The 13,452-nt window shown below is 38.6% G+C and overlaps 1 pseudogene; it reads right to left on the bottom strand.

The window, feature by feature from the left end:
• Positions 1-13,452, bottom strand: part of LOC118239771 — a 125,667-nt pseudogene that overhangs the window by 45,657 nt on the left and 66,558 nt on the right.

Here is a 13,452-nt window from a genome sequence, read left to right as displayed (position 1 = left end):
GTATTGAGGGACAGCACTTCACTAAATCAGGTGAGAAGTACTGATCCATCAGGCTCGTATACTGTTCTGTTCATACCCTATACCTGTGTATGTCGTTAGGAGTGACTCCAGCACCTTATTCCAAGCAAGGAAAAATGAAACACAAGGCTTTGCTTTGTAGAGTAAGTCCTTGGAGAAGGGCACTCCTTGGAGTGATAGGCCCAAAGGTTTGCTGGCGATGATTGGCTTGGCAGAAAGATGGTGTGTGGATGTTCCCTCCTCAGAGATACAGGGCTTTCAGGTTGTCAGGGAAGAGGTTGAGAAGTACAGCAGAGTGCAAGAGGGAGGAGCATGATGGGCATCAGCATATGTGAAGAGTGACGTCTCATTTACATTGGTGTGTAATGCAGGACAATGTGTATGGGCAAAAAAATGGAAAATTGTGCCAATAAAGAATAAATGTGTGCTGGGTTTTTATGTTAGTATATTTTCAGTTCGCAAGTAAACACAACTGTAGAGTTTTTTTTAATTTATTTATTAGTTCTAGTTAGGGAACAATCTTGTTTCACATGTAAGTCCCTTCTCCCTCTCCCTCCCCTCACCCCCATCCCTCCTCCCTCACCCCCAGCCTACCCCCACCCCATCCACCCACCACTCCTCAGGCATCGTAGGGCCCTCAACGTGGGGCTCTGCAAAGTCCACCAAATCTTCCTGTGCTGGTCTTGGGCCCTTCCCCATGTGTCCAGGGCCAGAGTGTAACCCTTCACATGGGATAGGCCCTCAAAGTCCCTTCTTGCCCCAGGGAAAATACTAATCCACCACCAGAGGCTCCCTGGAGTGCAGAGGCCTCCTTATTGACATCCATGTTCAGGAGTCTGGGTACAGGCCTCCCCGACAGCATCTGGGGTCGATGTGCTTTCTCTTGTTCAGGCCAACTGTTCCTGTGGGTTTCTCCAACCTGGTACAGACCCCTTCGTTCTTCATTCCTCCCTCTCTTCATCTAAATTCCCGATTTCAGCTCAGTGTATATCTGTGGATGTCTGTCTCTGCTTCCATCAGACACTGGGTGAGGGCTCTAGGATGGCATAAAGAGAAGTCATCAATCTCATTTTAGGGGAAGGGCTTTTAGGTTATCCTCTCCACCATTGCCTGGATTGTCAGATCGTGTCATTCTTGTAGGTCTCTGGAAATCTCCCTGGTTCCAGATCTCTTCTCGGACCTATAGTGGCTCCCTCTCATATGGTATCTCTCATCCTGCTCTCTCTCCTCTATTCTTCCCACAACTCAATATTTCTGCACCTCCATTTCCTCTCCTCTAATCCTCTTCTCCTGCTCTTATTGTGGCAGCTCCCTCCCCACTACCCTCCTGCCCCCAATTAGTTCAGGAATTCTTGCCACTTCCGTTCCTGGGGACCATTTATCCCTTAGAGTCCTTCATGTTTCCTAGTTTCTTTGGTGAAGAGGATTATAGGCTCGTAATCCTTTGCTCTATGTCTAAAATTCATATATGAGTGAGTACATACCATGTTTGTCTTTTTGTGACTGGGTTACCTCACTCAAGATGGTTTCTTCTAGTTCCATGCATTTGGCTGTGAATTTCAAGATTCCATTGCTTTCTTCTGCTGAGTAGTACTCCATTGTATAAATGTACCACATTTTCTCTATCCATTCTTCAGTTGAGGGAAATCTAGGTTGCTTCCAGTTTCTGGCTATTACAAACAATGCTGCTATGAACATTGTTGAACATATGTCGTTGTTGTATGAACATACACTATTTGGGTATATACCCAAGAGAGGAATGGCTGGATCTTGAGGTAGACTGATTCCCATTTTTCTGAGCAACGCCATACTGATTTCCAGAGTGGTCTTACAAGTTCACACTCCCACCAGCAATGGAGGAGAGTTCCTTTTTCTCCACATCCTCTCCAGCATAGATTGTCATTGGTATTTTTGATTTTAGCCATTCTGACAGGTGTGAGGTGGTATCTCAGAGTTGTTTTGAGTTGCATTTCTCTGATGGCCAATGATTTTGAGCACTTTCTTAAGTGTCTTTCAGCCATTTCAGATTTCTCTGTTGAGAATTCCCTATTTAGTTCTGCACACCACTTTTTAATTTCATTGTTTGGTGTTTTCATGGCTAGCTTCTTGAACTCCTTATATATTTTGGAAATTAGTCATCTATCAGATGTGGGATTGGTGAAGATCTTTTCCCATTCTGTGGGTGGTCGTTTTGTACTACTGACTATTTCCTTTGCCTTGCAGAAGCTTCTCAGTTTCAGGAGGTCCCATTTATTAATTGCAGACCTCAATGTCTGTGCTACTGGCATAATGTTCAGGAAGCTGTCTCCTCTGCCAATTTGTTCAAGGGTAATTCCCACTTTCTCTTCCAGAAGATTCAGTGTGGCTGGATTTATGCTGAGATCTTTGATCCATTTGCACGTAAGTTTTGTGCATGGTGACAGGCATGGATCTATCTGCAATTTTCTGCATGTCCGAATCCAATTGTACCAGCACCTTTTGTTGAAGATGCTCTCTTTTTTCCAATGTATAGATTTAGCACCTTTGTCAAAAATAAGGTATTCGTAGGTGCGTGGGTCAATATCAGGGTTTTCAATTCGATTCCATTGGTCTATCTGTCTATTTTGTGCCAATACCAAGCTGTTTTCAGAACTATGGCTCTATAGTAGGGCTTGAAGTCGGGGATGGTGATGCCTCCAGAAGATCCTTTAGTGTAAAGAGTTGTTTTGGATATCTTGGGTTTTTTATTTTTCCATATAAAGTTTAGTATTGTTCTTTCAATGTCTGTGAAAAACTGTGTTGGGATTTTGATGGGGATTGCATTGAGTCTGTAGATTGCTTTTGGCAGGATTGCCATTTTTACTATGTTAAATCTACCTATCCAACAGCATGGGAGATCTTTCCATTTTCTGGTATATTCTTTAATTTCTTCCTTTAATGTCTCAAAGTTCTTATTGTACAGGTCTTTCACTTTTTTGGTTAGTGTTACCCCAAGATATTTTATGTTGCTTGCGGATACTGTGAAAGGTGATGTTTCCCTGATTTCTTTCTCATTCGATTTATCATCTGTATATCGTTGGGAGACTGATTTTTTTGAGTTAATTTTGTATCCTGCTACCTTGCTGAAGGTGTTTATCAGCCGTAGGAGTTCCCTGGTAGAGTTTTTCGGGTCACTAATTTAGACTATCCTGTCGTCTGCAAATAGTGAAAGTTTGACTTCATCCTTTCCAATTTGTATCCCTTTGATACAGTTTTCTTGTCTTATTTCTTTTTTTTTCTTTTGTTTTTTATTCGAGACAGGGTTTCTCTGGCTTTGGAGGCTGTCCTGGAACTAGCTCTTGTAGACCAGGCTGGTCTCAAACTCACAGAGATCCGCCTGCCTCCCAAGTGCTGGGATTAAAGGCATGCACCACCAAGCAGAACTTCAAGTACAATATTGAAGAGATATGGAGTGGACAGCCTTGTCTTGTTCCCGATTTTAGAGGAAACGCTTTGAGTTTCTCTCCATTTAGTTTGATGTTGGCTATTGGTTTGGTGTATATTGCATTTAGCACATTTAAATACGTTCCTGTTATTCCTGTTCTCTCCAAGATTTTTATCATGAAGGGATGTTGGATTTTGTCAAAGGCTTTTTCAGTGTCTAGTGAGATGATCAAGTGGTTTTTCTTTTTCAGTTTATTTATATGGTGGATTACACTGATGGATATTCGTATGTTGAACCATCCTTGCATCCCTGGGATGAATCCTACTTGATCATGGTGGATGATTTTTCTGATATTTTCTTGGATTTCATTCGCCAATATTTTATTGAGTATTTTAGCATCAATATTTATGAGGGATATTCGTCTGTAGTTCAATTCTTAATCATATCTTTGTGTGGCTTGGATATCAAAGTGATTGTAGCCTCATAGAAAGAGTTTGGCAATATCCCATCTGCTTCTATTGTGCGGAAAAGTTTGAGGAGTACTGGAATTAGCTCTTGTTTGAATTTCTGGTAGAATTCTGCAGTGAAGCCATCTGACCCCGGGCTTTTTTTGGTTGGGAGGCTTTTGATGACTACTTCTATTTCATTGGGGGTTATAGGTCGATTTAAACTTTATCTGATCTTGATTTAATTTTGGTGAGTGATATTTATCCAGAAAGCTTTCCATTTCCTTTAGATTTTCGAATTTTGTGGAGTACAGGTTTTCAAAGTATGACCTGAAGATTCTCTGGATTTCCTCAGAGTCCGTTGTTATATCCCCCTTTTCATTTCTGATTGTGTTAATTAGCATGCTCTCTCTCTGCCTTTTGGTTAGTTTGGCTAGATGTTTGTCTATCTTATTGATCTTCTCAAAGAACCAACTCTTTGTTTTATTGATTTTTTGTACTGTTTTCCTAGTTTCTACTTTGTTGATTTCGGCTCTCAGGTTGATTATTTCCTGGCATCTACTCCTCCTTGGTGAGTTTGCTTCTTTTTGCTCTAAAGCTTTCAGTTGTTCTGTCAATTCTCTAATGTGACTTTCTCCAGTTTCTTCATGTGGGCACTTAGTACTATGAACTTCCCTCTTAGCACTGCTTTCAGAGTGTCCCATAAGTTTGGATATGCTGTGTCTACTTTCTCATTAAATTCTAGGAAGTCTTAATTTCTTTTTTTATTTCTTCCTCACCCAGGAATGGTGCAATTGGGTGTCATTCATTTTCCAAACGAATGTAGGTTTTCTGCAATTCGTATTGCTGTTGAATTCTAGCTTTAATGCATGGTGGTCTGATAAGATACAGGGGGTTATTTCAATTCCTTTGTAACTGTGGAGGTTTGCTTTGCTGCAAACTATGTGGTCAGTTTTTGAGAAGGTTCCATGTGGCGCTGAGAAGAAGATATATTCTTTTGTATTTGGATGGAATGTTCTATAGATAGCTGTTAAACCCAGTTGGGACATAACTTCTGTCAGATCCTTTGTTTCTTTGTTAAGTTTCTGTCTGGTGGTCCTGTCTGGTGGTGTAAGGAGGGTGTTGAAGTCTCCTACTATAAGTGTGTGTGGTTTTATGTGTGGTTTGAGCTTCAGTAATGTTTCTTTTACAAATATGGGTGCTTTCATATTAGGGGCATAGATGTTCAGGATTGAGACTTCATCTTGATGGACTTTTACTTTGATTGGTATGAAATGCCCTCCTTCATCTCTTTTGATTGTTTTCAATTTAAAGTCTAATTTGTTAGATATTAGGATTGCTACACCAGCTTGTTTCTTGAGCCCATTTGATTGGAAAAATTTTCCCATCCTTTTACTCTGAGGTATCGCTTGTCTTTTAAATTGAGTTGTGTTTCTTGTAAACAGCAGAAGGATGGATTCTGTCTTCATATCCATTCTGTTAGCCTATATCTTTTTATGGGTAAGATAAGACCATTGGCATTTAGGGATATTAATGTCCATTGTTCATTGGTTCTTCTTTGTTTTGGATTTATTGCTGGTGGTGTCATTGTGTGTGGCTTTTGCCCTCCTGTTTCTTTTTGTGTTTGGTAAAATTAGATTATCTATTGCCAGTGTTTTTGTGAGTGTAGTTATGTTCATTGGGTTGGAGTTTTCCTTCCAGAACTTTCTGCAGTGCTAGATTTGTGGATATGTATTATTTAAATCTGTTTTTGTCATGGAATATCTTGTTTTCTCCATCTATAGTGACTGAAAGTTTTGCTGGGTACAGTAGTCTGGGTTGACATCCATGCTCCCTTAGTGCTTATAGGGTATCTATCCAAGACCTTCTGGCTTTCAGAGTTTCCATTGAGAAGTCGGGTGTGATTTTGATTGGTTTGCCTTTATATATTACTTGGCCTTTTTCCTTTGCTGCTCTTAATATTTTCTCTTTATTCTGTAGATTTGGTGTTTTGATTATTATGTGTCGGGGGGACTTCTTTTTGTGGTCCAGTCTGTTTGGTGTCCTGTAAGCTTCTTGTCCTTTCATACGTATATCCTTCTGTAGTTTGGGGAAGTTTTCTTCTACAATTTTGTTGAATATTTTTCTGTACCTCTGAGTAGTGTTTCTTCGCCTTCTTCTACACCTATTATACTTAGGTTTGATCTTTTTATGGTGTCCCATATGTCCTGGATATTTTGTGTTAGGGATTTGTTGGACTTGAGGTTTTCTTTGGTTTATGAATGTATATCCTCTAGCGAGTCTCTAGTAGCTGAGATTCTCTCTTCCATCTCTTGAATTCTATTGGTTATACTCACATCTTTAGTTCCTGATCGTTTATCCAGCCTTTCCATTTCCAGCATAGCCTCATTCTGTGTTTTATTTATTGTGTCTATTTCAGCTTTCATGTTTGAACTGTTTCAAGAGCTTCCTTCACTTGTTTGGATTTTTTTCTTGGCTTTCTTTAGATTCTTTAAGAGATTTATTTCTTTAATTTTTTGGTTTGTCTTTTCCTCCATTTCGTTTAATTTTTTGTTTGTTTTTTCTTCTATTTCTTTAAGGGATTTTCTTGTTTCCACTTTAAAGGGCTCTATCATCTTGCTGAGAAAATTTTTGAGGTCCATCTCATCTTCATTATCTGTGTTGGGCTTTTCAGATCTTGCAGGATTGGAGTCCCTAGATTCTGGTGGTGTCATATTGGTCTTTCTGTTGTTGAGTGAAATCTTATTCTGTCTTCTTCCCATATCTTCTTTTAGTGGGTGCAGGTGGGGTCTCTCTATCTCCTCTTGTGACCCAGTGGTGTGTGGGGGTTAGGAATCCAATGTTCACAACTCTGGTTGGTCTTGCCTCTCCTGGTAGTCTCCTCACTAGTTCCTCGGTCAGTCGGCAGAAGGGAAGAGTAGGGTGCTAGCAGATTCAGGGAGCAGGGCGCTCCTCCCTGCCTGGGTGTGTCTACCTCAAGCCTGAAGGCGGCGGTGTGGGGGGGTGGGTGTTCTAAGTGACTGCTGTTTTGGGCGGGAGTTGGGTAAGGGTGGAGACTCACCTGGGTCGGTCGCAGAAAGGATTGAAGAGTGGGGGGCTAGCAGATTCAGGGAGCAGGGAGCTCCTCCTTGCCTGGTCATGTCTACTCCAAGCCGGCAGATGCAGGCGTGGGTGGGGGGTGGGGGGTGAGGGGATCGGGTTGAGTGATGTTTTGGGTGCAGTTGGGAAAGTGCAGAGACTCACTCACCTAGCTCCTAGGTCGGTCGGCTTAATGGAAGAGTGGGGTGCTAGTAGATTCAGGGAGCAGGGAGCTCTTCCCTGCCTGGGTGTGTCTTCCCCAAGCCCGAAGTCTCAAGGAGGGGGTCTAGGTGAGTGATGTTTTGGGTGGGAGATGGGTAAGGGCAGAGACTCACCTAGTTCCTGGGTCGGTCTCAGAAAGCGAACCTTGTGCTTTCAAACCCCAAGCTCCCTCCCTAAAACTTCTTCCAATCTCCACATCTCTTTGTAAATACCTTATGGTCTAAGCCTTAGACTTCAAGTCTCAGGATCTCCTCACAATTTCGATTTTATCTCTAGTCACCACCATGCAGAGTTCTAAACTGAATATTTGCAGGTATCAGGGAAGGAGAATATGAGCCCATTTAGACAAGTCATACCATGCCTGCAAGTTTGTATTCTATCCTCACAGGATGTATAAACTCAAGCAGGTACATCTCACATGTTAGCTTGTTGGCTCCCATTGATGCCTATTTACCACATGTGAGACAAATTCACTCTTGTGGCTTTTTAGTCAACCATCTCTTAAAGACTTTTAATGTCAGTTTCTTATCTGATCATTAAGTTTGTACTTTTGCCTCATTTTGTGGAGATGTGAACCTGGAAAATTTCATAAGCACCAGGTCTCGGTTAGTTTCTAATGCAATCAATCATATATTTATTCTGACGCATTGAGGCGGGGATAAAGATGAAGTTACATCAGCCAATAACACTTAATGCTATGAATGACATATTCATGTGGATGAATAGAAGGCTCAGAATGTAGAACACTGAGTTCTCATCCACAAGGACAGGTTCTGAGAAACAACATCTCTAACAGATATAAGAAAACACTTGTTTGGATACACCCATGATGTATTTAATCTTTCTTATATTATTTTATATTAAGAAACTTAACATTAACATTCCTAAATTATGTTGAGAAAACAGCACATATTGGGAATATATCATCAACACTTGGAATTGTACTCAGGAGGCAGACACATGAGAATAATGAGTTAAAATATATCCCTCATCATTAACGACATCCAAGCCAGGATTAATATTAAAGAAGAAAATCTGAAGGATATTTGTGAAAATATGAAAAACATAACTAGGAACAACAAACCACCACACTTTCAGAGAAATCCTTAACACACGGCCTGATATTAAAAAAAATGAACAATGGGCCACTTTAATGATGGGGGTAACATTCTATAAATTGCAGCAGAAAAATATCTATCACTAAGTCAAAGTACAAAAAGAACAAAAGGCACAGAAGACATCAAAATAAACTTCACTAATTGTATTTGTCACACCTATATCACACTTTGGCACACATCTCAAATATTTCAAAAGAGAACCCACAATTAAGCATCTCCAAATCAGTTTCCACTCTCTGCTTCATGAATAAGCTTAAGGATGTGAGTTCTTTCACCCCTGTTTCTGCTGCCATGCAACTTTCATGTTGATCCTGTATCCCGCTGGAACCAAGGGCCAAATTAAATATTTTATAAGGTGGCATAGATATTATAACATAAACAGGAGAGAAAATAATATGAATCCTTAAGTTTTAGATGTGAATTAGATATTTCATGCACTTGAAGAGAAGCATAAATCTAAAAGTGATATCGATTTAAAATCACTGTGCAAGTGATACAGCTATGGAGGGAAAGGTTTCCCAATCGTCATAAGTCAAGCTATTACTGCAACTGGGAAAGGAAGGTGTCCTGAATACTGGCAGCTCAGAAGAGAAAGGTACCCTCCTTGTTTGGAAGTCAAGCTATTCCTGAATATTTAGAGAAAATGTATCCTGGACACCTAGGACTCTGAAGAAAACTCTACCCTGAGAGTCAGAAATCATGCTATACCTACAGCTGTGAAGGAAAGATATCCTGGAAAGCCACTGAAGTGAGGAAAATGTATCCTGACAGTCAAGATATCAGGCTATACATGAAGTTGTGTTCTAACGGGGCATGGTCTCTGAGCAGGATGTAGCACTCCAGCTACTCTCAGAGAACCATTAAAATGAGATTTCCTTCACTCTGCTAATAGAGTTTAATGTCGTAAGTGTTCATTGCTTCTCTTCTCTTCTCCAGTAGGAAGTTTCCAAGCAATGATAACCATTTCTTCTTAGCTCCAGCTCAAATTGTCACTTTTATGCTTCAATCAACTATGGGGGAAACTGTTCCAGAAATGTAGCAGTCTGCTACATTACCAGTAAAATAATTTTCTTCTGCTCTACTCCCCTAAGTGAGATTCCCATCAGAGGTATATGTTGCTTCTCTGCTGCTCTCCACTGGGGAGTTCTGTATCCACTGTGGCAAAAGAAAGTCTTCACTGAAACTCACTGAACAAATCTATTAGGGAGGAGGGAATCAAGGAAAGTGAATGCCACTCCCAGTATGAAAAATGCCAGCTGCCAATTAACAAGCATAGGGTTCATTTATGTCTTCTTAGGTGTATATATATATATATATACTCCTAATATATATATATTACGGAGAATGTTTTTCAGCATGTTAGTTGGTAAAATCTCAATCCTTGAGCTTTAAAATCATTTGTGATTGGCTGGATTCCTTCTTGGGGATTGCTTGGTTTTGAGCTCATGTTTACTTGGATTTTTCATCAGAGGGTCAGGGATAAAGTTTTTTCTGTTTACATTTTGTTACAGACCCAAACTATTTCTTTCACTGGCCATTTTCAACCATAAGGCTCTTGTTTCAGGGTATGTTTCTTTAGCTCCAGTTTCAGTGGCAAAGTCTGTTTATTTCACTGGACCTGGTTCCTGTGTCAGAGTGTGTTTCTTTGGCTGACCCATTTACTCTACACATAAGGCTGTATAAGTTCATAAATTAGTTTTTTTTTTCCATGAGTGTGCTGGAGCAACAATACAAAAATTGACATCATAATGCTTGCACATATTGCTGACACTCAACTTTGTTCTACAAAATAAACACAGTTGTGTAACTGATTGGAAGTGTGGTGGCGAAAGATCCAACCAAATACTTGATAATGAGAAGGCCTCATTTTCTTTTTCAGGTACCAAAAATGATTGTAACATGAAAACGCTTTAACAGATTGATTGCCCACAGAGTTTTACACCCGTAAAAAGTGCAAAATATAACTAAACTGACTACATTTATAATATCACTGTTGAAAAATCTTTTTGTAATAATTTCAAAGACTCCTTTATCACAGTGATTACCTTAATATGGTTTTTCTTCAGTATGTCTTCTTTTATGCACTTTAAGATTGCTTTTATATGCAAAGGTCTTTCCACACTGATTACATTCATAAGGTTTTTCTCCTGAATGTGTTATTTTATGCATATGAAACCCACTTTTGTAGGCAAAGACTTTACCACACTGATTACATTCATAGGGTTTCTCTCCAGTATGTACTCTTTTATGTGCTTGAAGATGACTACGCTGAGCAAAGGCTTTCCCACACTGATTACATTCATAGGGTTTCTCTCCAGTATGTAACTTTTTATGCACTTGAAGATTACTGTTCTGAGCAAAGGCTTTACCACACTGATTACATTCATAGGGCTTCTCTCCTGTATGTGTTCTTTTATGCACATGAAGAGCACTATGAAACGGGAAGGTTTTACCACACTGATTACATTGATAGGGTTTCCCTCCTGTATGTGTTTTTTTTATGGCTTTGAGGACGACTCTTATATGCAAAGGCTGTAACAAATTGTGTATGTATCGAAGGCGTCTCTGCAGTTTGGCTACTTTTCCTGCAAGGAAAATTGACACTTTCAAATTCTTTACCATATTCAATGTAATGTTGAGTATTGACATTTGTATAAATTAATATTAAAAATTGTTTCAATTGTAAAGATGATTCACTGTGTTTACACTCATGTTTTTCCCTTCTTTAAGGTTTTGTTTTGCATGTATGCAGAACTCTGTGAAGGTAGAATCCTTTATTATATGGTTATCATTTGCAGAACCTTTTTCTATATGGGATATTTCACATATTAAAGAGAACTGGAAAATTTCATAACTTCATCCTTCTTACTGTATTTTTAAATTTTCCTACACTTTGAGTCATACTACATTTGCTAACTGAACTAGAATAAACAGAAGTATTTCACAGTCCTAGACTCATAGAGATTTTCTGCAGTGTGGGCTTGTTGGTGTATTATCAATAAAGCTGGAAAACAAATTACTTGTATACTTGAATCAAATACAACAAGGATGCAAAAATCTGGCACTAATACATGTCTTATAAATATTCTGTGAGAGAGGTATATTATGTCCTCCATATCCGTTTGCTCATTTGTGTTGTATCCTGAGTAATATATGATATACCTAGTAAAGGAAATATTACAAAGAAGAGACTTGCACATTAACACAATTTGACTCTCCATGCCTTATTGACATGTGCTAGAGAGATTATCATTTCTCTAAAATAACTGCCCCTTGACTGTTGAAAATTATTGCCCCCTCAATAAACTTAGAAAAGTAACCACAAGTAGTTGAGTAATACCAGATTTCCTATGGGGTGTTTGATTTTGGAGATACATTTATCACCTCAACCATGTGTATTCCCTTAGTCATATAGGTATTGTGAGATAAATGGATTGGCAATTCTACAGCATAGCACTCATGGTGTGATGATTCAAGTGGTAAAATCTCTCAGAGCATTGGTTGCTTGTCATCTTTCTTAATAAAATGCATTTCACCTACCTGAAATTGAGGTATATGATTTGGTGTGAGTTTAATAATCATCACTGTACTTTAAGCTGTGTTTAATTATACTTTTGTTTCAGTTTGAAACTTCCAGGACACATTTCAATTTTTTTCAGAGGCACATTTCTATCAATTTTTCATGAAAATTACCTTTCATATCTTTTAGAACTTGGAAAATGTTCTTCAATTGTAAGGTCTTCCCAACTGTATCCTAAAACATAGTACCAGAAAATGTATATAACATTATATTATTGATAAATGTTCAAAATTTAACTTACTGTCTTCAAAGAACTACAGAACTTTGATTTATTTCCTACATTCTTATTCTATCTCAATCAAATTAAAGAAGAGCATCAATAAGAAATGCTCAGTTTTACTATTATTTTAAAATGTGAAAGAAAATACACACTTACCTATATCATTGAGGTTCTTGTAGGTCTCCAGCATTACGTCTTTGTAGATATTCTTCTGAGAAGTATCCAGTAAAGTCCACTCTTCGCAAGTGAAGTGGATATGCACATCTTCATAGCTCAGGACATTCTAAAGTACCACATACATATGTGAAACTAAAATCATGATACTGACCATATTGTAAATGTATCTTTCAATAGAACAGTATTTTAGGATGTGTTACTTTTATGCTATGGAATATTGGTTTAACAATGTAAATATGTGTTGCTTTTGTTTATGCTATATTAGTTTAATTCTGTGAAGTGGTGATTCTTGGTTTGTCTTCAACACCATATGTTCTGATAAAGAGGTATGATCCAGCTACCCAGCTACACAGCATGTCATGAGTAGGAGGGAAAGTACAATACATAGAAAGGGAGAAAAGGAAAAATTCTAGAGGCAAAGATATATGGAATCATTTAAGTTAAGAAAAATTGGCCAGAAATAATCCAAGTAAAGGCCAGGTATTTATAAATAGTAACATGTATCTGTGTATCTATTTGGGACCTGGGAGGTGCCCTCCACAAAAGGTAAAAAACTAAAGAGCTGGGGGTGAGGGAAAACTAAGGAGTTAAAGGAATAAAACTTCTGTACCCAACATGGGGCCATATTTCCATATAAGGCCTGGAAAGCTGAAAACAATTGTTTCCTTATTGAATTTCTGCCTACTGGGCAGTCCTTGAACAGCCAGTACCATAAGTAGTAATGATAACCTCAGTTAAAATGACTGCCAAAGCACAATGATGTGAATTCTAGAGCTCTTGGAAAGCAGTTGTAATTCTTGGTGACCTACCTCTGACTGGGTTGTGAGTTTTTGACTTTGCTTTCAGGAACTCAGAAGCAGGCATAGCCAGCTGGGAAAGCATGCAGAAGATCCATGTGTAGCTTAGCAGTCTAATGTTTGCTTTGGCAGTAAAAAGGTTAAAAGTCATACAGTAAAATAGCTACAGATGTAAATGGAATTGAAAGAGTGACTGTGGAAATGAAGGATTCTATATACATTATGAATGCCTTAACTTTAAAAAAGTGTAAAATATTTGTCAAATGAAAATAACAAATGCTTTGGAGAAGAACTTTTGCTTTGTTTCAGGTTGACATAGATATTATTTGAGCTTCACAGGATATATATATATATATATATATATATATATATATATATATACCAACTAAAGTC

This window comes from Cricetulus griseus, unplaced genomic scaffold (genome assembly GCF_003668045.3).
Source record: "Cricetulus griseus strain 17A/GY unplaced genomic scaffold, alternate assembly CriGri-PICRH-1.0 unplaced_scaffold_1, whole genome shotgun sequence".
NCBI classification, from domain to species: domain Eukaryota; kingdom Metazoa; phylum Chordata; class Mammalia; order Rodentia; family Cricetidae; genus Cricetulus; species Cricetulus griseus.
The sequence above is the reverse complement of the archived record's forward strand: the minus strand, read 5'-3'. Positions and strand labels throughout refer to the sequence as shown.